The 24,590-nt window shown below is 40.4% G+C and overlaps 1 non-coding gene across 1 annotated transcript; it reads left to right on the forward strand.

The window, feature by feature from the left end:
• The first annotated feature begins 1,024 nt into the window (after positions 1-1,024).
• Positions 1,025-1,097, forward strand: TRNAK-CUU (transfer RNA lysine (anticodon CUU)). Its single transcript has one exon. It is a non-coding gene; the product is annotated as a tRNA-Lys (tRNA).
• Positions 1,098-24,590: the final 23,493 nt, after the last annotated feature.

A 24,590-nucleotide genomic window follows, 5' to 3' on the forward strand; every position in this document is an offset into this window, starting at 1 on the left:
AATTCCGGCATTTGCCTGGAGGAGAAGTCTGCAAACTTCGGAGAACCACTTCGAGGATGGCTGAGAAGGGAAGCGAACCCCCCTCTATTCAGTTGACCTCTCGAGGCTGAGTGGACCCCGTTCCAGCCCTCATTCACTTTTCAAATTTCGTGGCGGACTATTATATCTTCCGCCTCTGTGGTGTAGTGGTTAGTGTGATTAGCTACCACCCCCAGAGGCCCGGGTTCGATTCCCGGCTCTGCCTCGAAAATTTGAAAAGTGGTACGAGGGCTGGAACGGGGTTCACTCAGCTTCGGGAGGTCAACTGAGTAGAGTAGGGGTTCGATTCCCTCTTCAGCCATCCTGAAAGTGGTTTTCCGTGGTTTCCCATTTCTCCTCCAGGCAAATGCCGGCGTGGTACCTAACTTAAGGCCACGGCCGCTTCCTTCCCTCTTCCTTGTCTATCCCTTCCAAACTTCCCATCCCCACACAAGGCCCCTGTTCAGTATAGCAGGTGAGGCCGCCTGGGCGAGGTACTGGTCACCCTCCCCAGTTGTATCCCCAGACCCAGAGTCTGAAGCTCCAGGACACTACCCTTGAGGCGGTAGAGGTGGGATCCCTCGCTGAGTCCGAGGGAAAGACCGACCGTGGAGGGAAAACAGATTACGAACGAACGAACTATTATATCTTACTATAATTATGAGTATTCATTTTAATCTTAAGGCATTAACTATATATAGTCTCCTTTTAACACATTCCATGGTGTATTCTGCAATTTTTCGCCGTCTGTCATTTCCAGCAATCTCAGTGGTATGAAGATGAAAAATAAATACTATTGAAGTCACGGTATCATGGATAAATGACCTTGTGAACAACGCTTTAACAAGATTCAACCTTCGTACGATTTAGTATCGCGATCCAAGGCTTACGCAAGAAGCGTCACTCTGGACGTTCTGAGTCATTAAGCTGGCAGTTCCTACGAAAAACAAAAATAAAACACAGCCTTGTATAGTTTATGAGTCGGTCTCAAGGTGCCGTTAGTACAGCCCGGCTAGCTCAGTCGGTAGAGCATGAGACTCTTAATCTCAGGGTCGTGGGTTCGAGCCCCACGTTGGGCGATTATTTTTATTACAATGAGATAATCTAAAAACATAAGAACGCACCAGGTTATTACGTGAAACATACCGAGGGTTGATTACGTGGAAGAGATCGTTGTAACTCCAGTTTCTATATGAACAGCAGTTTCACGTTACGTCAGCAGTTGTTTGAAGTTGAGATTCGTCACAATGCCCTTCGCTACCAAGATTAGAATTAACGGCCATTATATCAATGGCTATCACTCTTGCGTTTCTTCCTGAGTCGTTGTGGAGAGATAGCTCATTACCTCGTGGTTAGTAACTGTTACAATTCCAAAGTACGAAAGTCCCCGCCGCACTGCACCGTTGTTATGTTGTTACTAATTAGCTACCATACTTGACTTGGACGGAACAGCCAAGCAGATGGTTCAAGGAAATAGGAAGAAATAGTAATTAATCAGTAGAATGTTGCGGTTAAAAACAACCTGTTATGAACAGCTCGATCAAAAGAAAAGCGGCTATTATCACTTTGAAGAAGAGAAAGGACATCACCGGGCGAGTTGGTCATGCGGTTAGAGGTGCGCAGCTGTGACCTTGCATCAGGGATATAGTGGGTTCGAGCTCCTCTAGCCCTTTCCTATCCCATCGTCGCCATAAGGCATATCTGTGTCGGTGCGTAGCAAAGTACTTTTAAAAGAAAGAACACCTGCACGGAGCAGAAATGGATACTTGCTACACGACATCCGTCAAGGATAACAATAATAATGTCCGCCTCTGCGGTCTAGAGCTCCGAAGACCCAGGTTCGATTTCCGGCTCTGCCACGAAATTTGAAATGTGGTACGAGGGCTAGAACGGAGTCCAGTCAGCCTACGGGGGTCAACTGAGTAGTGGGGTGGGGGTGCGGGGGTTCGATTGCCACTTCAGTCATCCTTGAAGTGGTTTTCCACTGTTTCCCAATTCTTCTTCAGGCCAATGCCGGGATGGTACCGAACTTAAGGCACGGCCACTTCCTTCCCTCTTTCTTGTCTATCCCTTCCAATCATCCCATCCCGGACAAGGCTCCTGTTCAGTATAGCAGGTAAGGCCACCTGGGAAATGTACTGGTCCTTCTCTCCAGTTGTATTCCCGACCAAATATCTCATGCTCCGGGGCACTACCCTTTAGGCGGTAGAGATGGGATCCTTCACTGAGGAGTCCGGGGGAAAACCTCTGGAGGGTAAGCAAATCAAGAAAGGAGAAAGAAAGAAACAGAAATAATTCCTGATTGAGCTTGAGAACCGAGTTAAGTCTGGTATTTTATAATTTGCTTTTCGTCGCACCGGCACAGATAGGTCTTATGGCGACGGTGGGTTAGGAAAGGCCTAGGAGTGGGAAGGAAGCGGTCGTGGCCTTAATTAAGGTAGCCCCAGCATTTGCCTGGTGGGAAGAACAACTTCAGGGCTGCCGACATTCTGAATAGCACGATTTATCGTTTACTTGTGTAAGGAAGCAAAGCAAAGCGAAGTCACCTCCGTACAGACCATGAAGCCCCTTGGAGGAGTGGAAGGTAAACGCTTCCACCACTGATAACCCCGGCACGTGATGGGGTAGGGTGGTTAGCTCGACGCCCGGCCGCTTTTGCCCCCAGGAATTAACCTGGTACTCATTTTTGGTGTACGTCTGGAAGTGGAAATCTCGTTACTGAGCTCGATAGCTGAAGTCGCTTAAGTGCGGCCAGTATCCAGTAATCGGAAGATAGTGGGTTCGAGCCCCACTGTCGGCAGCCCTGAATATGGTTTTCCGTGGTTTCCCATTTTCACACCAGGCAAATGCCGGGGCTGTACCTTAATTGAGGCCACGGCCGTTTCCTTCCAATTCCTAGGCCTTTCCTATCTCACGTCGCCATAAGACATATCTGTGTCGGTGCGACGGAAAGCAAATAGCGAAAAAAAATCTCGTTTCTTAAATTTTACGACTTCCTGATGGGGATTCGAACTCACGTCCTTCCGGGCGAACCAAGCACGCCTTTACCGCCTCGGCCAGGAAGCCCATACTTGTGTAAGGGAACCTCCATTATTGATGCTTAAGCTGAGGTTATGATTATGTCATTTCAGTATGTCACTAGTCAGGTTGGCAGCAATGATTAGCCATTAAATATAGGAGTATAGGCGGCGCCTCCTGTATGAACCATGCGACCTTGCCGCGGTGGGGAGGCTTGCGTGTCCCAATGACGCAGATAGCCGAGCCGCAGGTGCAACCATATCGGATGGGTATCTGTTGAGAGACCAGACTAACGAATGGTTCATCGAAAGGGGAGTAGCAGCCTTTCGGTAGTTGCAAGGGCGGCAGTCTAGATGATTGACTGATACGGCCTTGTAATAATACTCAACATGGCTTAGCTGTGTTGATACTGCTACACGGCTGAAAGCAACGGGAAACTACAGCCGTAGCTAACTCCCGACGACATGCAGCTCTCTCTGTATGAATGATGTACTGATGATGGCTTCCTCCCGGGTAAAATATTCCGGAGGTAAACTAGTCCCCCATTCGGATCTCCGGGTGGGGACCACACGAGAGGGGGCGATCATCAGGAAGATGGATACTGACATTCTGCGAGTCGGAGCGTGGAATGTTAGAAGTTTGAATCGTTGTGGAAGGTTAGAGAATCTGAAAATGGAGGATAGACTGAAGTTAGATGTAGTTGCTATAAGTGAAGTACGTTAGCAGGAGGAACAGGATTTTTGGTCAGGTGACTACCGAATTTTCAACACAAAATCAAACACGGGAAATGCAGGAGTTGGTTTAATAATGAATAAGAAAATAGGGCAGCGGGTGAGCTACTACGACCAGCACAGTGAAAGAATTATTGTTGTCAAGATAGACATCGAACCAAAGCCTACCACAACAGTGCAGGTTTATACAATATGTAAAATGTGACGAGAATCTAATTGTGATGGGAGACTGGAATGCAGTGGTAGGCCAAGGAGGAGAAGGTAATACAGTAGGAGAATTCGGATTGGGACAAAGGAACGAAAGAGGAACTCGGCTGGTTGAATTCTGCAATGATCATAATTTAGTCCTTGCCAATACGTGGTTCAAACACCACAAACGACGGCTGTATACGTGGACGAGATCTGGAGACACTGGAAGATATCAAATAGACTTCATTATGATTAGGCAGAGATTCAGAAACCAGGTGTTGGATTGCAAAACTTCCCCAGGAGCAGACGTGGACTCTGACCACAACTTGTTGGTCATGAAATGCCACCTGAAGTTCAAGAAATTCAAGAAAGGAAAGAATGCAAAAGGATAGGATCTAGACAAGTTGAAAGAAAAGAGTGTGAGGGATTGTTTCAGGAACATGTGGCACAAGGGCTAAATGAAAAGGCTGAAGGAAACACAATAGAGGAAGAGTGGATAGTCATGAAAAATGAAGTCAGTAGGGCTACTGAAGAGATGTTCGGAAGGAAGAAAAGACCAACTAAGAATTAGTGGATAACTCAGGAGATACTAGACCTGATTGATGAACGACGAAAATACAAGAATGCTAGAAATCAAGAGGGCAGAAAAGAATACAGGCGGTTAAAGAATGAAGTGGATAGATAGTGCAAGGTAGCTAAGGAAGAATGGCTGAAGGAGAAGTGCAAGGATGTCGAAGGTTGTATGGTCCTGGGAAAGGTAGATGCTGCATGCAGGAAAATCAAGGAAACCTTTGGAGAAAGGAAATCTAGGTGTATGAATATTAAGAGCTCAGATGGAAAGCCACTTCTAGGAAAAGACGACAATGCAGAAAGATGGCAAGAACATATCCAACAGTTGTATCAAGGTAAAGATGTAGATAATTTGGTTCTGGAACAAGAAGAGGCTGTTTTTGCTGATGAAATGGGAGACCCAATTTTGAGGTCAGAGTTTGACAGAGCTGTGAGAGACCTAAATAGGAACAAGGCACCTGGAATTGATGACATTCCTTCTGAATTACTGACTGCCTTAGGAGAAAGCAGCATGGCAAGGTTATTCCATTTAGTCTGTAAGATGTATGAGACAGGAGAAGTCCCATCCGATTTTTGGCAGAATGTTGTTATACATATTCCAAAGAAAGCCGGTGCTGACCGGTGTGAAAACTACTGCACCATTAGTTTAGTATCTTATGCCTGCAAAATTTTAACACGTATTATTTACAGAAGAATGGAAAAACAAGTTGAAGCTGAGTTGGGAGAAGATCAATTTGGCTTCAGAAGAAATGTAGGAACACGTGAAGCAATGCTGACTTTACGTCTCATCTGAGAGGATCGAATCAAGAAGGACAAGCCCACGTAAATGGCATTCGTAGATCTAGAAAAGGCATTCGATAATGTTGATTGGACCAAGCTATTTATGATTCTGAAGGTAGTTGGGATCAGATACCGAGAACGAAGAATTATCTACAATGTATATAAAAATCAGTCTGCAGTGATAAGAATCGAGGGCCTTAAAAAAGAAGCAGCAATCCATAAAGGAGTGAGGCAAGGCTGCAGTTTGTCCCCTCTCCTTTTCAATCTTTACTTAGAACAGGTAATAAAGGAAATCAAAGAGGAATTTGGAAAAGGAATCGCAATCCAAGGAGAGGAAATCAAAACCTTGGGATTTGCCGATGTTATTGTTATTTTATCTGAGACTGCAGAAGATCTCGAGAAGCTGCTGAAAAGTCTTGGGTAAGGAGTACAAGATGAAAATAAACAAGTCCAAAGCAAAAGTAATGGAGTGCAGTCGAACGAAGGCAGGTGATGCAGGAAATATTAGATTAGGAAATGAAGTCTGAAAGGAAGTAAGTGAATATTGTTACTTGGGTAGTAAAATAACTAACGATGGCAGAAGTAAGGAGGACATAAAATGCAGACTAGCACAAGCAAGGAAGAGCTTTCTTAAGAAAATAAATTTGCTCACTTCGAACATTGATATAGGAATTAGAAAGATGTTTTTGAAGACTTTCGTGTGGAGCGTGGCATTGTATGGAAGTGAAACATGGACGATAACTAGCTCAGAAAGAAAGCGAATCGAAGCTTTTGAAATGTGGTGTTACAGAAGAATGCTGAAGGTGCGATGGATAGATCGAATCACGAATGAAGAGATACTGAATCGAATTGGTGAGAGGAGATCGATTTGGCTAAATTTGACAAGAAGAAGGGTTAGAATGATAGGACACATCTTAAGACACCCTGGACTTGTGCAGTTGGTTTTTGAAGGAAGTGTAGGTGGTATGGACAATAGGGGTAGACCAAGGTTTGAATATGACAAACAGATTAGAGCAGATGTAGGATGCAGTAGTTACGTAGAGATGAAAAGGTTAGCACAGGACAGGGTGGCATGGAGAGCTGCATCAAACCAGTCTATGGACTGATGACTCAAACAACAACGACAACAACAACAACAACAACAACAACAGGGCGGCGATATTTACTTTTTAGTGCATAGTCTTATGTGCCGAATACTACACACAACATCCCACGAAGTTTCAGAAAATTAGAACAAAGTAAAGGAAATGCCACGGTGGAAGAGAACAAAGAGGAGAAGGAACTAGCCCGTCTTAATACAGCGATACTTTCAAATATTAGAAACAAGACAGAGAGCATTGAGAAGATCTGAAGAAATAATTACATCAAGACCATTTAAAAACCACCGAGCTCGATAGTTGCAGGCGCTTAAGTGCGGCCAGTATCCAGTATTCGGGAGATAGTAGGTTCGAGCCCCACTGTTGGCAACCCTGAAAATGGTTTTCCTTGGTTTCCCATTTTCACACCAGGCAAATACTGGGGCTGTACCTTAATTAAGGCCACGGCCGCTTCCTTCCAACTCCTAGTCCTTCCCTGTCCCATCGGCGCTATAAGACCTATCTGTGTCGGTGCGACGTAAGGCAACTAGCAAAAAAGAAAAAAAACTCGCCGGAAAAGAACTTGTTATCAAGACAAAATAGAAATATAGGCCCCTGGAGACCTCTACTCAGCTGACCTCCCGAGGCTGAGTGGACGCCGTTCCAGCCCTCGTACCACTTTTCAAATTTCGTGGCAGAGCTCGGAATCGAACCCGGGCCTTCGAGGGGGGCAGCTAATCAGTTAAGCACTACACCACAGAGGCGAACGCAGATATTAAACATCCTGAATATGTTCGAATTTTTCTATTTTGAAAGTAATACGTATGTCTCTTTAAATTGAGCTTTGCTCGTTGGGGCATTTCATGAATAATAATAATAATAATAATAATAATAATAGTAATAGTTACCGTGATTATGTGGATCACAGGGAGGTGAAAGAAGGTGCGGGCTTGAATGGGTCTATCTACGATCTCAAAATTCATATAAACTTAAAATTAAGGTTATATTTCTTTTCATATCTCAAAACTTAACAAAGTCTTCACTTAGTGAAGGAAAACCAATGTATCAGATACAATGACAATTTAGATACCAGAATAGAAAACCCCAGAATAGGGAATTTAAGACATTTGGGCTTCAAGCCCCTAATTGACAAATATACAATGCCGCCAATATAGCGTTTACATAGAAAAGGATAGAAACCTTGCGCCGATCGATACACATTTATAGCCTTATAGAGGCATCCCTCAATATTACAGTAGAATTAGCAATCACCGAAAAGAGCTTACATGCTCTCCGACTTTAACCAAGGAGACTGCGCTCCCAGTTTCTTACAGCCCACTTAAGGCAAGATTACACCAGAAATCTTACAAATTTATTGCCTCTCTAGGCCCAACCTACAATTTACAATTTTACACAGGGTTATCTATTACCTAAACTCCTGGGACTCCGTGGAAAGAAGAACAGGTTAAATTACTAGCCCGAACACAAAACGTATGGAGGCGTACACTTGCGCTCCTAGAAAATTAAGTATAAAACCCTAATTGGGCTCGCTGCCCGATGACGCGGAGGCTAATCCCAAGCTACTGAGGTGACTAGAAAGAAGGTTTATTAATGCTTTACAGAAGGGGAAACAGTTACAAAATCGTAGTCACCTCAAGATAAATTGAAGGGGAACTCGAGAGGGTAACGTACTCTCTATCCCCGATTTACAGTTAAAGACTTTATGAAGTTTTACATTAACAAAAAGTAGTTTACATTTTTAAGAAATGGATGGTTTCAGAGTTAGAAATGATAACCTTCCCCTCGAGTAAGTCTGCGGAGGTAGCTACAGAAAAACAAGACTGGTGGCCATTACCTTGGCTGCTGAACTGTCTGGCGAAGAATGAGGCACCCCGCCTCCTGTCTTAGCACACACACTCAGTAAGACGACGATCAATAAGACAAGGTAGCTTGAAAAAGCCGCAGTTTATATACCCGAGGGGACGATTCGAGAGGGTTCTGGACTAAATCCGGACACACCCTCTCATTTTTATTGGCGAATTCAAAGATAAAAGAAGCCTATTATTGGCTGAAAAGTAATTACAGAAAATTCCTGATTGGCCAGATTCAAAAGCTGGCGGAAGGTGAAAGAAGTGTTGCAAACCTTGAAATAACAAAATGAATGAAAGTTAATTTAGTTGAGAAAACATAATAACACAAAACTTCTTTAAATCACTACTGTAGTTCTTCCACCGTGCACCAGAGTGCATGACCACAGTTTTTGTAAGGACATGTATGGAGAAAAGTTCAAATTTCTTGAAGTAAACAAACACAAAAAAAAAAATCCCGTCAGTTTAAGCAACTTCAAAATAACACATTACTCAATAATTCAATGGTGACATATTATGGTCAATGTGCCAACTTCATGCATTAGTTGTTTCACGTTTTGTTTGAGAGAAAGTATTCCTTAAGGTGCTTCTTTAAATGTGCGGTGTTGAGGTGTACCTCCCGATACAATAATAATTAATAATAATGATAATAATAATAATAATAATAATAATAATAATAATAATAATAATAATAATAATAATAATAATAATAATAATAAATCATCACTGGGTAAGAAAACTCGTCTCCTCGCCCTGAGGTGGTGCAGCTCTTTTCAGGCATATCCCTAATAGAGGTGAGCTGCATGTACCATTTTAACCACATACCAGCCCTCCTGACTTTCTCAAATTTCTGGCAGTTCAAGGAATCGAACTTGGGCCCCGAGGACGGTAGCTAATAGTGCTAACCGTTACGCTACGGAGGCGGACATCAATAGGTAAGACTAAACCAAACTTTCAACATGATTGCTTTCAAGTAAAGTTTGTATGTCTCATTCGTGTTTCCATTACTTTCAGGATAACTAATTCAACGTATGTGTAACCAAATAGGGGAACGAAATTTTATTAACCCATTCGCAGTCACATGTTTATTCCGGCTCCATTCTTGACCATGCAATCCCCTCTGGTTGGAGGAGGTAGAATAACATCCGCAGTATCCCATGGCTGTCGTAAGAGGCAAGTAAAAGGGGCGCCAGGGGTTGTCAACTTGGGAGCGTGGATTAGTGACCACGGTCTGGCATAGATTTTACTTACTTGTGTCAGGCTCCTCGGTTTCTCCCTTGGTCAACACTTCTTCTTCTCTGACACCGACGGAATTATCTTTTGAAGGTCTGGGGAGTCTTTTAATTTCACGCCCTTCGCGGACTGAACCTTTCTTTTGCCGGTAACCTCGCTTTTTGATGTGTAGGACCTCTTTCATTTTCCTTCTGAGTAGTGTTATTAGAGGGTGGTTGCTCAGTTGTACTTCCTCTCAAGACAATCATCATCTTTGCCATGAGACCTATCTGTGTCGGTGCGACGTAAAGCAAAAAAAAAAAAAAAAAAACAATCATCACCCCCAACACAACCATGTCCGTATCCGTGGCTAAATGGTTAGCGTGCTGGCCTTTGATCACAGGATTCCCGGGTTCGATTCCCAGCGGGGGGTTGGGTGTATGTGTTATCTTCATCATCATTGCATCCCCATCACGACTCGCAGGTCGCCTACGGGAGTCAAATCAAAAGACCTTCATCTGACGAGCCGCACTTGTCCTCGGACTCCTCCGGCACCAAAAGCCATACGACATTTCATTTTACCACCACCATCCCCACCAACTCGACCAAGCAGTACATGATTATATAAATCTCAACCAGTAACTCCAACTGCCTGAGAGTAAATGAACGTGTGCGCGGGGTATTTTGGACTTGAACCCTTGGCGTGATGCCTTGTGAGTGCTAGCACTCCAGAGTTGCCAGGCTCTCGATGTTATCTATATCGATTACTAGAATGTAACGCTTACAATTTTAATTTTAGAAGTAAATTCTTTCTTAATCTGTTTATCGGTCAGGTTTGGTTGTTCCTTCGAATTCAGCCAGGGATACCTCCTCTACCGCCTCATGGCCAGTGTCCTGGAGCGTGATTCTTTGGGCCAGGAGATATAACTGGGGAGGAGGACCAGTACCTCGCCCAGGTGGCCTCAACTACTATGCTGAACAGAGGACTTGTGGGGAATGGGGGTGATTGGAAGAATTAGACGAAGGAAGGAAGCAAGCGGCCGTGGCCTTAAGTTAGGTACCATTCCTGTATTTGCCTGGAGGAGAAGTGGTAAACCACGGAAAACCAAATCGAGGATGGCTGAGTTGGGAACTGAACCCATCTTTACTCAGTTGACATCGCGAGACAGAGTGGACCCCGTTCCACCCCTCGTGCCACATTTCAAATTTCGTGGCAGAGTCGGGAATCGAACCCTGTCCTTTGGGAGTGGCAGCTAATCACGCTAACTACTACACCACAAAGGCGGACCAGAAGTAAATTACGAGTAAAATTACTAAAGAAGTAATCGTTAGAAGTAATTCAATTACTTTTATTCAATTACTTCCCAACTCTGGCCTTCCCATGGTATATGGTACCGCTTCTGCCACTGGAATTTCAAGGTGGTTTTTGGCAAAAGGGTTGAGATACTTGCCTTGAGGAATATGAAGGAAATGCTAGCTAAACTTGTGAAACGAGTTGTAGCCGTAGTGAAGACAAACCGATCTTGCCTACTGACATTTCCCTAATGTTGTTTCCTCGCCTCCACAAACGTACCTTGTCGAATAATTCATGATATTATATGATATTATTTTAGAATGTTCCCGCGTCACAGAAAACAAGGAGAAACTGTTTACGTTTCGCGGAGTCTTTGCTCCACGTCTTCAGAAAAGAAATCACGTCTGTCCAAGACTAAGACTTCTTTAACAATGACGGTTGGAACCTGGAAGTATCTGACCTTTAATCTATTTTAAATGATACTCTCGTTCGTAAATCAATCAATCAATTAATCAATCAATCAATCAATCAATCAATCAATCAATCAATCAATCAATCAATCAATCAATCAATCAATCAATCAATCAATCAATCAATCAATCAATCAATCAATCAATCAATCAATCAATCAATCAATCAATCAATCAATCTATCCAGATGTATATTTAGGGCAGTCGCCCCGGTGGCAGATTCTCTATCTGTTGTTTTCCTAGCCTTTTCTTAAATGATTGCAAAGAAATGGGAAATTTAATGTACATCTCCCTTGGCAAGTTATTCCAATCCCTAACTCCCCTTCCTACACATAAATATTTGCCCCAATTTTTCCTCTTGAATTCCAACTTCATCTTCACATTGTGATCTTTCCTACTTTTAAAGAAACCACTCGAACTTATTCGTCTACTAATGTCATTCGACGCCATCTCTCCACTGACAGCCTGCAACATACCACTTAGTCGAGCGGCTCGTCTCCTTTCTCCCAAGTCTTACCAGCCCAAACTTTGCAACATTTGAGTAACGTTACTGTTTTGCCCGAAATCATCCAGAACAAATCGAACTGCTTTTCTCCGCCAGATGACTCACTGATCGCGTTCCTTCTGAGCGAGTGAGAGTGAGAAATATTCAAAGTAAGATGTTGCATGTTCAATACGCTGTGTGTTGCAGAATGGACAGCAAGGTCATCGAAATAACCAAAGAGGATTGGAGGAAGAATATCATTTAAAAGAATAGACCAACGGTTAGGTATTTTGAAATTCCAACCGTCGTAGTCCCAATTTAACAGATTCTTTCCAGTTCCATTCAACCATTCATAACATTCCAATCAGAGCTGCAGCTAACCTAATCCTCAAAATACCAAAACACAGATCCACCCTCTACAATAATTCTTTTGTTGCCAGTACAATTCGAACTTGGAATTTGTTGTCCAATGATCAAATTGATTGTAAATACAGGAATTCTGTTTTCCTGTTTTGTTATTTCATTCCTTGTATAATTAATTTTTGCTAAATTCGTTTTTATTGATGCATCAGGACAACTTTCTTTATTCTTGGTTATTTTATATACGTTTATTTTTCTTTAATTTTGTTACGGGGATACCCGTGGATCAGCAGAGGTGAAAGAAGGTACGGGCTGGAATGGGTCTAACTACAAGTCCGAAAGATGAATTAAAATTTAAATAAAGGTTATATTTTCAATAGACAACAAGATTTAACAAACTTTCACTAGGTGAAATAACCATAAAAAACACAGGTACAATGATAATTTTACAAGTGAAAACACAAGTTTTAAGGGGATCATTACAAGATCTGGGCTACGAGCCCCAAGATCAATAATTCCTGAGCTCTCGGCTCACAACCACAATTTACTAAAGGGCAGAAAAACCCTAATTGCATGGAGCACTTGCTCCCACCTAGTAATGTCAAGCCTCCTGGAGGCACCTTTCAAAATACCAGAAAGAGCTGGCCCGCTCTTAATCTTTCAAGCCTATTAAAGGCAATACCAGACTTTACAGTAACTTGCCATCGAGGCACAACTTACAAGAATTAAACAGGGGTATCTCGTACCCAGCCTAGAGGGCCTTGAAAGAAAAATAATAGGTTAATTAAATGGCCCAAAATACCAATAAGAATGGAGGTGTTGCTTGCGCTTCTACATGAAACCTTATAAAACCTAAGGGGCACTAGGCCGATGATACAGGGGCTATTCCCAAGCTAGGGAGGTGACTCGTATAAGAAAATTTTAAGACATTAAGAGTAGAAAATCGGTTATGAAAACGTAGTCACCTCAGCTCAAGATGAAGGGGAGCTCGAGAGGGTGAAGCACTCTCTATCCCCGATTTACAGTTAAAGTAATAAGAAACTTTTACATAAGCCGGCACTAAATTACATTTTTCAAAAGGTAGGTTACATTGAAAAAGTTTCGGACCTTCCCCGAGGGCTAAACTGCTGAGCTAGCAAGAATTATAGTTAAAAGGCCATTACCTTGTAGAAGAACTGCTGGCGGATGAAAGAGGCGCTTCCCGCTTCCGCTATACTTCCATACACTAGGCTAGATATTGTACGAATGGCGGAGAGCCAGGAAAATCAGCAGTTTTTATACTCTCGGGGAAGATTCGAGACCTTTCATGAATGATTAAGACACACCCACAGGCGTTTATTGGGTAGCTTACAGTTACGCATCGACATAGGGGAAGAAAGAAGCCATTGGCTGAAAATTAATGACAGAAATTTACGATTGGCTAATTTCAAAACTGGCGGAAAGAAAGATTAATATTGCCAACCCACAAATGAAAGAACAACATTTAGTAAAGAACAAACTTATGAATACAAAATATCTTCAAGAAAAGTTCCTTCACTTCGCACCAGGGTGCATGATCATAGTTTTTGGTAAAGACATCTGTGAGAGAATGTCCACACTTCTTGATAATTTGTAAACAAAAACAATTCGAAATTAACTCAGTGACATCTTCTGGTAAACGGTTGAATTAATTCAGTTTTAAAGTTCAGAGTTTCAGCAGTAGAGGAGTACTTTAAGGCGGAAAATTGAAATGTGAGGCGTGTAGGTGTACCAACCAGTACAAATTTAATGTCTTTTTTAAATTATGTGTACAGTTTAGTGTTATGGTGTGTGTGTGTGTGTGTGCAATATATTGTTAAACCGTATATACATTATAGGACAGGAATAACGAGCTTCATAACCTGAGTCACGCCATGCATATAAAGGCATAATAATAATAATAATAATAATAATAATAATAATAATAATAATAATAATAATAATAATAATAATAATAATAATAATAATAATAATAATAATAATAATAATAATAATAATAATAATAATAATAATAATAATAATAATAATAATGCATTATCATAGCTATTAATACGGGACTGAAAGGATCAGTTTAAATACAAATATTATATTAAAGTCATAGGAGTTAACAAGAGCGAATGGGAAATATTAAAACCAGATGAAAATTAAAGGCAGTACCTCATTGATTTTCGCTGGACATATTAAGAACCAAGAAAGATGCATTCAATTTTAATGTTGAAAAAATTGTTCTTAACAGACGAAGTAGGGGTTCCCATAGTAAGAAAAGCCTAAAATTAAGAAATGTTCTCAATTGTGCCGAAATTTGATGGACTAAAGGGCCCAGAAATATTTCAAACTATGAGTCTTGGATAAGTTTATCAAACTAATAAAACACATTTCGAAAATCACTTAGGGCTAAATGCAATTCCGGAAAAACCGCCTAAATCTTTTGTTTCTTTACTCGTTTTCTTTTATTAAAATCCTAGCCAAATTAACTTATTTATATAATTCTTTCTGTAATGTGTTCCTTTGTTCATTACCCTGAGGAGATTTTTAATTTTTGATTTTTGATTAATATCCACACCGAATGTTGTTTTAAGGGCTTAAGTGAAATTCTGCATTGACTCACAATAGCGCTCGTAGTGGTAGATAAAATCAAACTGGTAATCTAATCGACCGGATAATGATGATTAAGAAAATGATTGCCATTTTAGGAATAAGTAAGGAATATATTCTCATACTATATTATATTTTATTTACCCAAAATTTGTATCTCATATTCCTAGGATGTTTTCAACATTGAGTTGCTTGTCTGAAGGGCTAAAATTGGATTTTTCTTATATTAAAAAAAAAAAGTTTCTTTATTAACAAACCTCCCTCGTGCAAAGAGTGGATAATTCAGCAAGTATTGTATTGTAACCACAATAAAATATGCTCCGGTATGCGATCTCTAAATCTTATCAGCCTCGGACTGTTTAATGACAGACACTCTCTGGAGGAACATTTAACAATCTGCAAGATCTAACCCAATTTTTTCCAGTGTATTGTTCTGTAAGGACGTTATCTACCTTATCACACGGGCCAAGTAGCACAGAAACTTAATCTCTCTTTCTATATTAAGTGTCGTTGTTAGATTAAGACATCTCCTTCTATATTTACTCTCATGATAATGTGTGTGTGTGTGTGTGTGTGTGTGCAGTTCACATAAGGTATGTAATGCGAGCAGCATGTACAGTACTTGTATTCAAAACACCTGAATCATATTTAGAGTATGGATTTTTAGGCAGTAATAGGATAGAAAGCAAACAGTGTTGCCAACTTATATTTTCAAGATCCGCTAAATACTACTAAAAATCCGCTAAAATTTCGTCAAGTAATCCGACCTCAAATAATGAGCAATAAAAATTAGCAATAATAATAATAAAAGTAAATGCGTGCACTCACCTGATCTGTGGGTTTCACTGGGATTAATCCCGTTCTTGCAAGCCGTTGCAAGGCAATTTACTGCCGGGTACAAATTAGGTGAATCCCCTACCATAAATGCTGCTCTCTCACAGTTTCATTATCTGTAGTCATTCGTCAACTAAGGGATCAGTAACCTTTCCCCACGAAATCAAGTCCAAATAACATGTTTTCCTCAAGTGACTGCTAGCTCTTCACACACATTAAAAAAAAAAACGGAATAGCTCGGAGACAGACTGGAGTACAAATTTAGACAAAATCGTAAAATGTTAAAACACTAAATTCCGCTATAATAAATCTAGAATTCCGCCAAAAAATCCGCTGTCCGCTAAATAACATATTTCTCCGCCGACAATCTTCTAATTCCGCCAAATTTAGCGGAAAATCCGCCAAGTTGGCAACACTGAAAGCAAACGTACTGAAGCGAGTAAAAAGTAAACTCCAGCCTCCGCAACGGTAATGCAACCAGTTTTGCACAAACATTAGGGGTTTGTCTACAGAATCCCTAGAATTTATGTTATTCTCGCTACATTATGGAAGAGCGGTCTAGTCGGCACCTGCTGATAACTAAAGTAGTTTGCATTCTAACCCATTACTGGCTAAACAGCTGTCTTCATTATGGACTGTTATGTATTTCAGAGTTCAGTCTGTAAGTCTCTGTGAATTATGTAAGCCTCTACACTATTCGCAGTGTGTAACTAGCTCTTTGGTCTTGTTCAATTCAGTCTAACAAACCGTCAAATTCGTCTCCCTCTGCTTCTCTTACCCTCCACTACTGCATCCATCGAGTTAATTCCTATTGTATCTTACCCTATTTCTCCTAATTACGAGTAACCTCCTGTCATTGTTCCCACCGTCCGGCTCCATGGCTATATGGTTAGCGTCCTGGCCTTTGGTCACAAGGGTCCCGGGTTCGATTCCCGGCAGGGTCGGGCACTCCCAGCACTAAAAGCCATACGTCATTTCACTTCATTTTTATAAGTAACTAGCTGTTACCCACGGCATCGCTCGTGAGGATTTTGTAATTTGATAAAAATTACTTGTTCCTCGGTACTGCACTAAGACGTTATCTGTAAATCCCTAAAGTATAAAAACTCACCGAAAAATTGCATTTCATTTACCCCAGAACCTCTTTGTAAACCACGTTTGTGGCATTGCCTTTTGGGGCTAAGATGACCAGGCTACTGGCAGACCTTAATATGGAACATGCGACATGGAACTCTGAGAAACAGTCTTCTTTTATGTCGATAAAATTCTTTATTTCTAAAGGAAATCCCAAATACCAAATTTCACGTCTGTAACGTCTTAGTTTTGGAGATATAAGTATCCTAATTAAGAGAATCATCCCCTTCTTCACTTATTTTCGATCTCCAGCTTAAGCTGATTTTCCGAAAACAAAAAGTACGTGTTTCTTTATTTTTAAAGGAGACTATAAATACCAATTTTCACGCCTGTAACATGTTACGTTTATGAGATATAATGTATATATACTCATTATAAAAACTGCTCCACTCCTTTGCTGAGTGGCCAGCGTTGAGGTCTTCAGTTCACATTGTTCCGGCTTCGATTCCGGGCTAGGTTGGGTTTTTTACTCGCGTGTGATTAACTCTTCTGTCTTGGGGACAGGTTGTATGTGTTTGTCTCAACATTCTCCGCTTCATATTCACTCAACACACCACACAACCAACCACAACAGGAACACGCAATGTTAATTACATCCCTACGCATACGGTTGCCGTCAGGATGGGCATCCAGCCATAAAACAGGGTCAAATCCACATGTGCGACACAGTTCGCACCCACACCCCACAGGTGTGGTAAAGCAGTAGAAGAAGAAGAAGATACTCATTTTAAAAATTCACCCGCATTTTTATTCTTTTCACCAAGTGGATGTTACAACAAAAAACTGTGTTCATATTTAAAGAAGATTCCATGTACCAATTTTAACGTCTGTAACATCTTCATTTTTTGAAATATATGTATCCTCATATAAATAATTAATTTAACTCCTTCCTCACTTCTTTTCACACCCCCCTCCTTAAGTGGATTTTCTAAAAACGAATATTTGTGTTCTTTTATTTTTAAAGGGGATTCCATGTACCAATTTTCATGTATGTAACATGTTAGGTTTTTGTGATATACTGTAGATAATTTCGCTGCTGTAGAATACTGGAGCTGACGTTGCCATGGTTACGTCAGTTCATTACTTTATCCGATCCCTAGAGCAGGGGGTAGTGTGGCACCAATATCTCCGTAACGGTTGGTTTTAGGACGTTAATACATGGTTTTCGGGCCCATAGGATTTAACGAGTTTTGTTATTTGCGTCAAGAGGATTAAATTGGGCTTTGTCTCGTCCTTGTGCGACAAATTCGATATTTTGCTTATATTAGCCTATTATTTTTATATCTCCCCCCGTGCCACCCACCTCGAATTGTTTTGAAAATAAAGTACTCGGTGGCAATATAGCTTTCTATAGGTGAAGTAATTTTTAAAATTGGTTCAGTAGTTTTTGAGTCTATCCGTTATAAACAAATATACAATTTTTTCCTCTTTATAATATTAGTATAGATAACTTGACTCCACCCGGATTTCACTCCCGAATAATTGGATCGTTCTGAGAACTGACTGGCCTAACCGGAATTCAATAATAATGTTATTGTTTTTACGTCCCACCGATTACTTTTGCGGTTTTCGGAGAGGTGGAGGTGTCGGAATTTTGTTCGAGAGGAGTTCAACACTATCCTCCCTAACCAGCCTTTATTGGAGAATTCCACTTCTCTTCTGGGCTCAACGGTATACGATTTGCGAGGCGTAGAGATAATATCCTTTTCCTGTCCCTCACAGCCCTGCTTCTTCCTTGGGCGATGTCTTCATTCTTGTTCCGATCATAAATCTTCCATTTTCCCCTCTGATCTGTGATAACAGAGAATGTTTATCTAATCATCACCATCGGCACCCCCAACTTGGTTGCTGCTGCTCAGATATATAAGTAGTGAACTGGACTGGCGGTATGTGCTGTTACTGATTGCATTCACGATCCTGGCCAAAGCACGAGAATAAAGTTCCGAAATGTAGAACTGTGACATTTCACAATTCTTGGTTCCTTCAGACTCTGCGGACACTAAACCAATTGGATGAGAGCATGGATTTATTCGGCACCTCTTCTAATGAGATACGGAGAAGTCTCCTCGAGTTGAGGATTTACTACTGAACGCAACAACACGCAACACTACACCCGATTTCACCACTCCGTCTGCTGTTAATCGCACTGTCCTGCGTACGAACAATATTACTCTTCATAAATTCAGTACCACACTGTACGGTTACAGTGGTTGTAGTTGTTGATAATCACGACTGAGTGCTTCAAAACAAGCACAAGTTTTACTGTGGTACATTTACCCTGGGTTGAGAAAGAGTTGCTTTATAGAAATGATAGAGAACAAGCCAAAAACCTGGACAATATTTACTACATAAAAAGTAATTAATGAATTTCGAAAACAGTGTGTCTTATACACCCTAGTGCAGTATTAAACAGGAAACATATTGGTATAACTCACTTTGCAATATGCCTATCGGTTCATTTGTAATTAAAGCCTAAACTCGAGTGTTTACAATGAAAAATCCGACAGTAATCCTCCTCAAAAACCTAAATATCGCATGTAAATCGAACTGTATTCAGAGATGAACATTGTACTTAGGTTTATGTCTGCATAGCTGTCAGAGTTATACGTTTGTGTTATGCATTGTTGTATGTTATGTCTTTGTTTATCGGTTGAGTTAAATGTCGTTTTGATTGACTTTATTCTATTTGATGTCTCTCTTTAATGTTTAGGGTAGGTGTATGTTGATCTCAAGTTCTTTGAAAACATTTAAGAAATTTAGGAATGTTTATTTATTCCACCTATTCAATACGTAAAAAGTGATTTTAAATTATAGAGACATGTTTCGCCCTTCATTTAAGGGCATCTTCAGCCTATATCTCAACATTTAGGAAGTCTGCCACTTGGATTACAGCCCTAAATTCAGATCATGGATGATTTATTTGTTTATTTATTTATTTATTTAATTTATTTATTTATTTATTTATTTATTTATTTATTTATTTATTTATTTATTTATTTATTTTTATATACTGTCTGTGTTTAGCGGTTAAATTAGATAAAGTTCTTTCCACTTGTCGTATGATTTCACTTCTCACCTTACAATATCACCTGTAATAGGGATTTATCCTGATGGTGATAAATCTTTCTCTCTCTCTCTCTCTCTCTCTCTCTCTCTCTCTCTCTCTCTCTCTCTCTCTATCTATCTATCTATCTATCTATCTATCTATCTATCTATCTATACATTTCGCAGTTGGATTAATGAAATCCGTGTCTAACAAGCCCACTGCAATGATACCATTATATTGGGCGTACGATTCTCTGTTCAGAGATATACAGACCATGTACCGGAATTTACATTCGGAAGTCGACATGAAGACAGTTAAAAGGGTTTCACATTTTCGACTCTGCATATCTTTGTTGTTGTATGTCCGGCGCTCCCTTTCTCGCTCCACCAGCCAGCTGCACGCGCGCCTGTGTATCATTCTGCTAGCTTCGACGCGCAGCCCTCAGTGCGCGTGCCTGACCATCGAGTGTACTATAAATAGGAGCTCCCGGCCTGCTCATTGCCCACTCGCCCGGTGTCCAGCTCCAGAATACACCCTACGTCGAGCACGGAGGCTACTCCTCTTGAAAATGTGCTTCGACCAGGTGGACTGAATTTCTGGCAGTACGAGGTTTCACCTCTGGTCACCGCTCCCTTTCCTGTTTCCGCTACCTATGTTCCGTAATTCTTTTACAAGCCATTTTCATTCCCTAATTTATGCAAGCTCCCTTAGTTTCGCTAGGTGGAATTTCTTCAATCAATTGAACTTGCTTTTTAGGAATTCAGGCACTTCAACAAACAAGGACTCTCAAAGACATTCATGTTAGTGTGCCAGATAGTTTTCGACTATCAACGTGTCAATTCACAAAGACTATCTTTTCAAGATAGAAGTGTATATAAAGACTGTAAACCTGTACATATTGTATAAAAACAGACTTTTCTCAAGATTCAATATTCCTTTTTGCTTCAAAATAATTTTCAGTTATTTGTGTAAATATCATAAAGTGAAGCAATAAAAGTTGTGTTTTGTAAACTTCAACCTTGGTTACAACATTTGTCACTAAGGGTCGTTGAACAACCGCTGTAGTACCACACCCTCAGGCCTTGAGAGAGATTTCTAAGTGGGACTCACATGTGGGGGTCGGAACTGATGTTTATACGGTCAAAGCACCTGTGTTACGATACTTCGGTGCACATTTTTATGTTCACAGTCATTTATTCGCAAATTGTACTTCTATTCCTTATAAGGTCTCTTGTACTTTTTACCCTATCTCTTTGCGAACAAAGCGAGACCAAGATATCAATCGGTGGAGTGAGACGTTGTCACGCCAATAAGAACTAATGTGTCCACCATGAGGCCTCCAAAAAGATTAAAATCAAGAAGGAGCTTCCTCGATGTGTCTGGCACTTAAAACACTTCACCAGCAACAGCGCGCCGAGATTTGTGGCGAAGTAGAATACAACACCTTTAGGAGTGGATGGTATCTCATGAATCTCCACTTCCTGGATATGTGCTCAGCCGGGCTACTTGGAGGTCACTTAATCGTTTGAGGAGTGGTGCTGGAAAATCTAGGTACAACCTCAGGATGTGGACGTATTTAGAAAAACAGGCAGCACTTTGTGACTGAGGGGAAATACAAACCACCCCGCACATGTATAACTGTCAACTGTCCAATGTGCACTTCAAGATCTCGTCCAAGCGACCAAAGAGGGGATTGCTGTCGCTCATTAGTGGATGGACTCAGTGTGATCACACGAATTATATCTGTAAACTGACGGGTATTTTGTGTCATGTAACGTGCAAGTTTTGTTTATGTAAATTAGTATTTATGTATATTTGTATTGTTCCTAATGTATCAACGGTCTGGCATGAAATAATAATAACCATAAGGTAACTTATCTCTAAACGTCGTTCTTCCCGCATCAATCAGTAAACCGTTCAGTTCTTCGGGCACATCACGAGAAGAGATGAAAAAAAAATCTTGAGAAGTGCAACATACAAGGGAAGATGGAAGGTACAAGAGCACGGAAAAGTACGGCGTAAATATGGATTGACCAAGCTAATAAGGTTCGTGGTTTACCCCTTCAGTAGACTTTAAGCAGAAATATAAAAAAAGTCTAGGAAGGAGAAGCGTATTTGATGGGGTGACGGCGCTGTGAAATAAGTGAAACGACTTGCTTATTTAGTTATTTATTTAATTATTTATTCCTGACACATTTGTGACAAAGATAGTGTCCACGACCCTTTAAATAATACAAAATATAAACATAAAAGTTAACGTAAGATGTAGTAATTCTACAAAAATAAACCTACCGACAGATACGCTAGGACCAGATTACAAATCAGAAAGGCAATTGGACTGATAACACTAACAATAATCAACACTAGCGGACAGTGATATCACAGCAATCAAACGGATAGAAGTCCTCAAGAATTTGCTGAAAACGTTGGACTACAAGTTTTATTTGAGAAAACTAAGTTCATTTGTACTAGATTCAACATCAAGAAACTCAAGACAAAACACGGGCAGACAAAACGGTTTCCACACTTCAAATACTTTGGTGAAGTTGTAGAACCAACATGGTTAGAAAAGGAAGCAAAGAAAGTTCGCCTACAGAAACTAAAGAGAGTGTACATTAAAACATGCGACATTTACAACAAAAAATACATGTCCACACACACACAAAGATGGGGCTCTACAATACTGTGATCAAACCTGAAGTTTTACACAAGAACAAAATGTTGGTACTCAGTAGAAAAGGGGATCTACAGAACATTTTCAAGGAAGAACAAGAGATGATGAGGAAAATTCTTGGTCCATAAAAAATTCAAGAGGGATACAGACTGAAATTCCGTAAAGCAACAGAGCTACTGTCCAACCTGGAAGCAGAGCATTGACATTTTATGGACACGTCCAAAGACTCCCGATAACAAGTCTTACAGACAAGATCATGCCATACAATAGAAAATCGAAGAGTCTACCATGGATCCAAGAAGTCAAAAAGGACCTGGATAAAGCCCAGATAGATATACTAGAAATATTAGACAAAAATCTGTTCCATAAAAGAGTAAACAGGTGGCTAGTACAGCCAGAGAATGAAGTTCCAAGGAGACCAGGAACCATGTGGACTGAAGAAAGGAAGAGAGCCCACGAGAAAACATGTAAGCCATATGGAAGACCAGAAAAGCGAATCATAGAAGCACTACGTGATCCAAAAGTATCCATACGCAAATAATAATAATAATAATAATAATAATAATAATAATAATAATAATAATAATAATAATAATGTGCATTATAAATAAAAGAATATAGATTTACACAATATACACACGATGACTCACACAGTTCAGTTATATGTGCCCAGGAAAAACATTCGGCAAGCAAATTTGAATCTATGATAAGAAGGAAAGTGACGAATGTCCATTGAGAGTGTTTTCCAAAATAACTAAAAAGCATGATTGTAGGATTTCGTACGATTTAGTGGAATTTCAAGTAGGGAACCAGAACGGGTACTAATTTCATGAAATGAGGAAAGGAACTAAAATTAGATGAGAGGTAAGTAGGAGTATTCGTCGAGAGCAGTTGATAAACAAGTGTTATAAAGTGAAAATTTCTTCGTTCATTTATGCGTAGTCATCCCAATGTTTTGAAATATGGTGTAACATGAGCGTAATGACGCAGATGGAAGGCACATCTTATGCATGAGTTTTGTGCTCATTAAAGTCGCAAAGCCTGTGATAATGTTGATTATCTATATATATAAAGTAAGAGTTTTGTCTGTACATTGCTCAGAATTAGAAAAAGAATGGTTATAAACCCATAACCTTTGTGCCCTAAGAATATTATGTATTAAATTGTCAATTGGAATAAGAAGTTCGATTTCTTGATAGCACGGAGTTGACACGTGATCAAGGGGATAGCTACTTTCCGTCCCACGCTCTGGGATACGTGACGTCATCCGCACGTGTCGTACGAGGAAGGATACCGAAGAAAGTTTGAGACTGCTAAGCCATTTTGGTAGGTTATTTAAGAAGAGCGCGTGTGTATGGCGTACCCACGCCAAGTCGACTTAAATATAGTGCCTGTCCAATGAGGTCATTTATCCAGCTAATCTAATATGTATAAATTTTAAATGTCCATGAACACTACCGCCAGCAATGTAGCAAGTATGTGGTTACCTTCAAAACTCTTTCAATTATAGTTCAGTTAAGTCAAAAAAGTTACGGAAATTTTCTTTGCGGTAAAAGGAAATGCTCGGAGAGAGGGGGTAGTTTCTATAAATAAGAAGGGACGCCATGATGAAGCCCCCCTGCATTTTGTATCACGAGGCTGAAGACAGAGTGTTGAACTGCTCTGTAAAATCGAACGACAAAAGTAGATCAAGTCCAACCAACAGATTTTAGCCGATGTGGCTGGGGTCTTGACTGCATGTGGAGATAGATTTTCTTGAGTGGAAATAATTGTACAAAAAGGACGGTCAAGGTACCGAAGAAATTTGTATAAATTGTGTGTGGTAAAGAAAGTAATTATTCGTGTGCGGGAAATAATTACAGTCCGTCGTGTGCGAGCAACAAGAACGACAAGTGAAGAGCATTTTCTTTTTTTATATGCTTTATTTACAGGAAACCGGAAAATAAAAATGATCTGTACAGCCAGAAATGTAAAAATGGCTAAATAAAAATGCCAGGGTCGCAGGTGAGCCCTAAGATGAATGCTGGCGTGACTCAAGGTATGAGACTTACCATCTTACCACCTACTATATCTTGTTTCATGATGTCTAACTTATAGTTTATTTTATGGGGTATATACGACGCAGTTGGTCGCCCCTATGTGGTTTTTGTAAATGTCAGGCTACGACGAAAAAGGGTCATTTGTTTTATTTTCCACCTGGATAAATTTTTGAAGTCCTG

The sequence above is a fragment of the Anabrus simplex genome, chromosome 3, assembly GCF_040414725.1.
Source record: "Anabrus simplex isolate iqAnaSimp1 chromosome 3, ASM4041472v1, whole genome shotgun sequence".
Taxonomy (NCBI): Eukaryota; Metazoa; Arthropoda; class Insecta; order Orthoptera; family Tettigoniidae; genus Anabrus; species Anabrus simplex.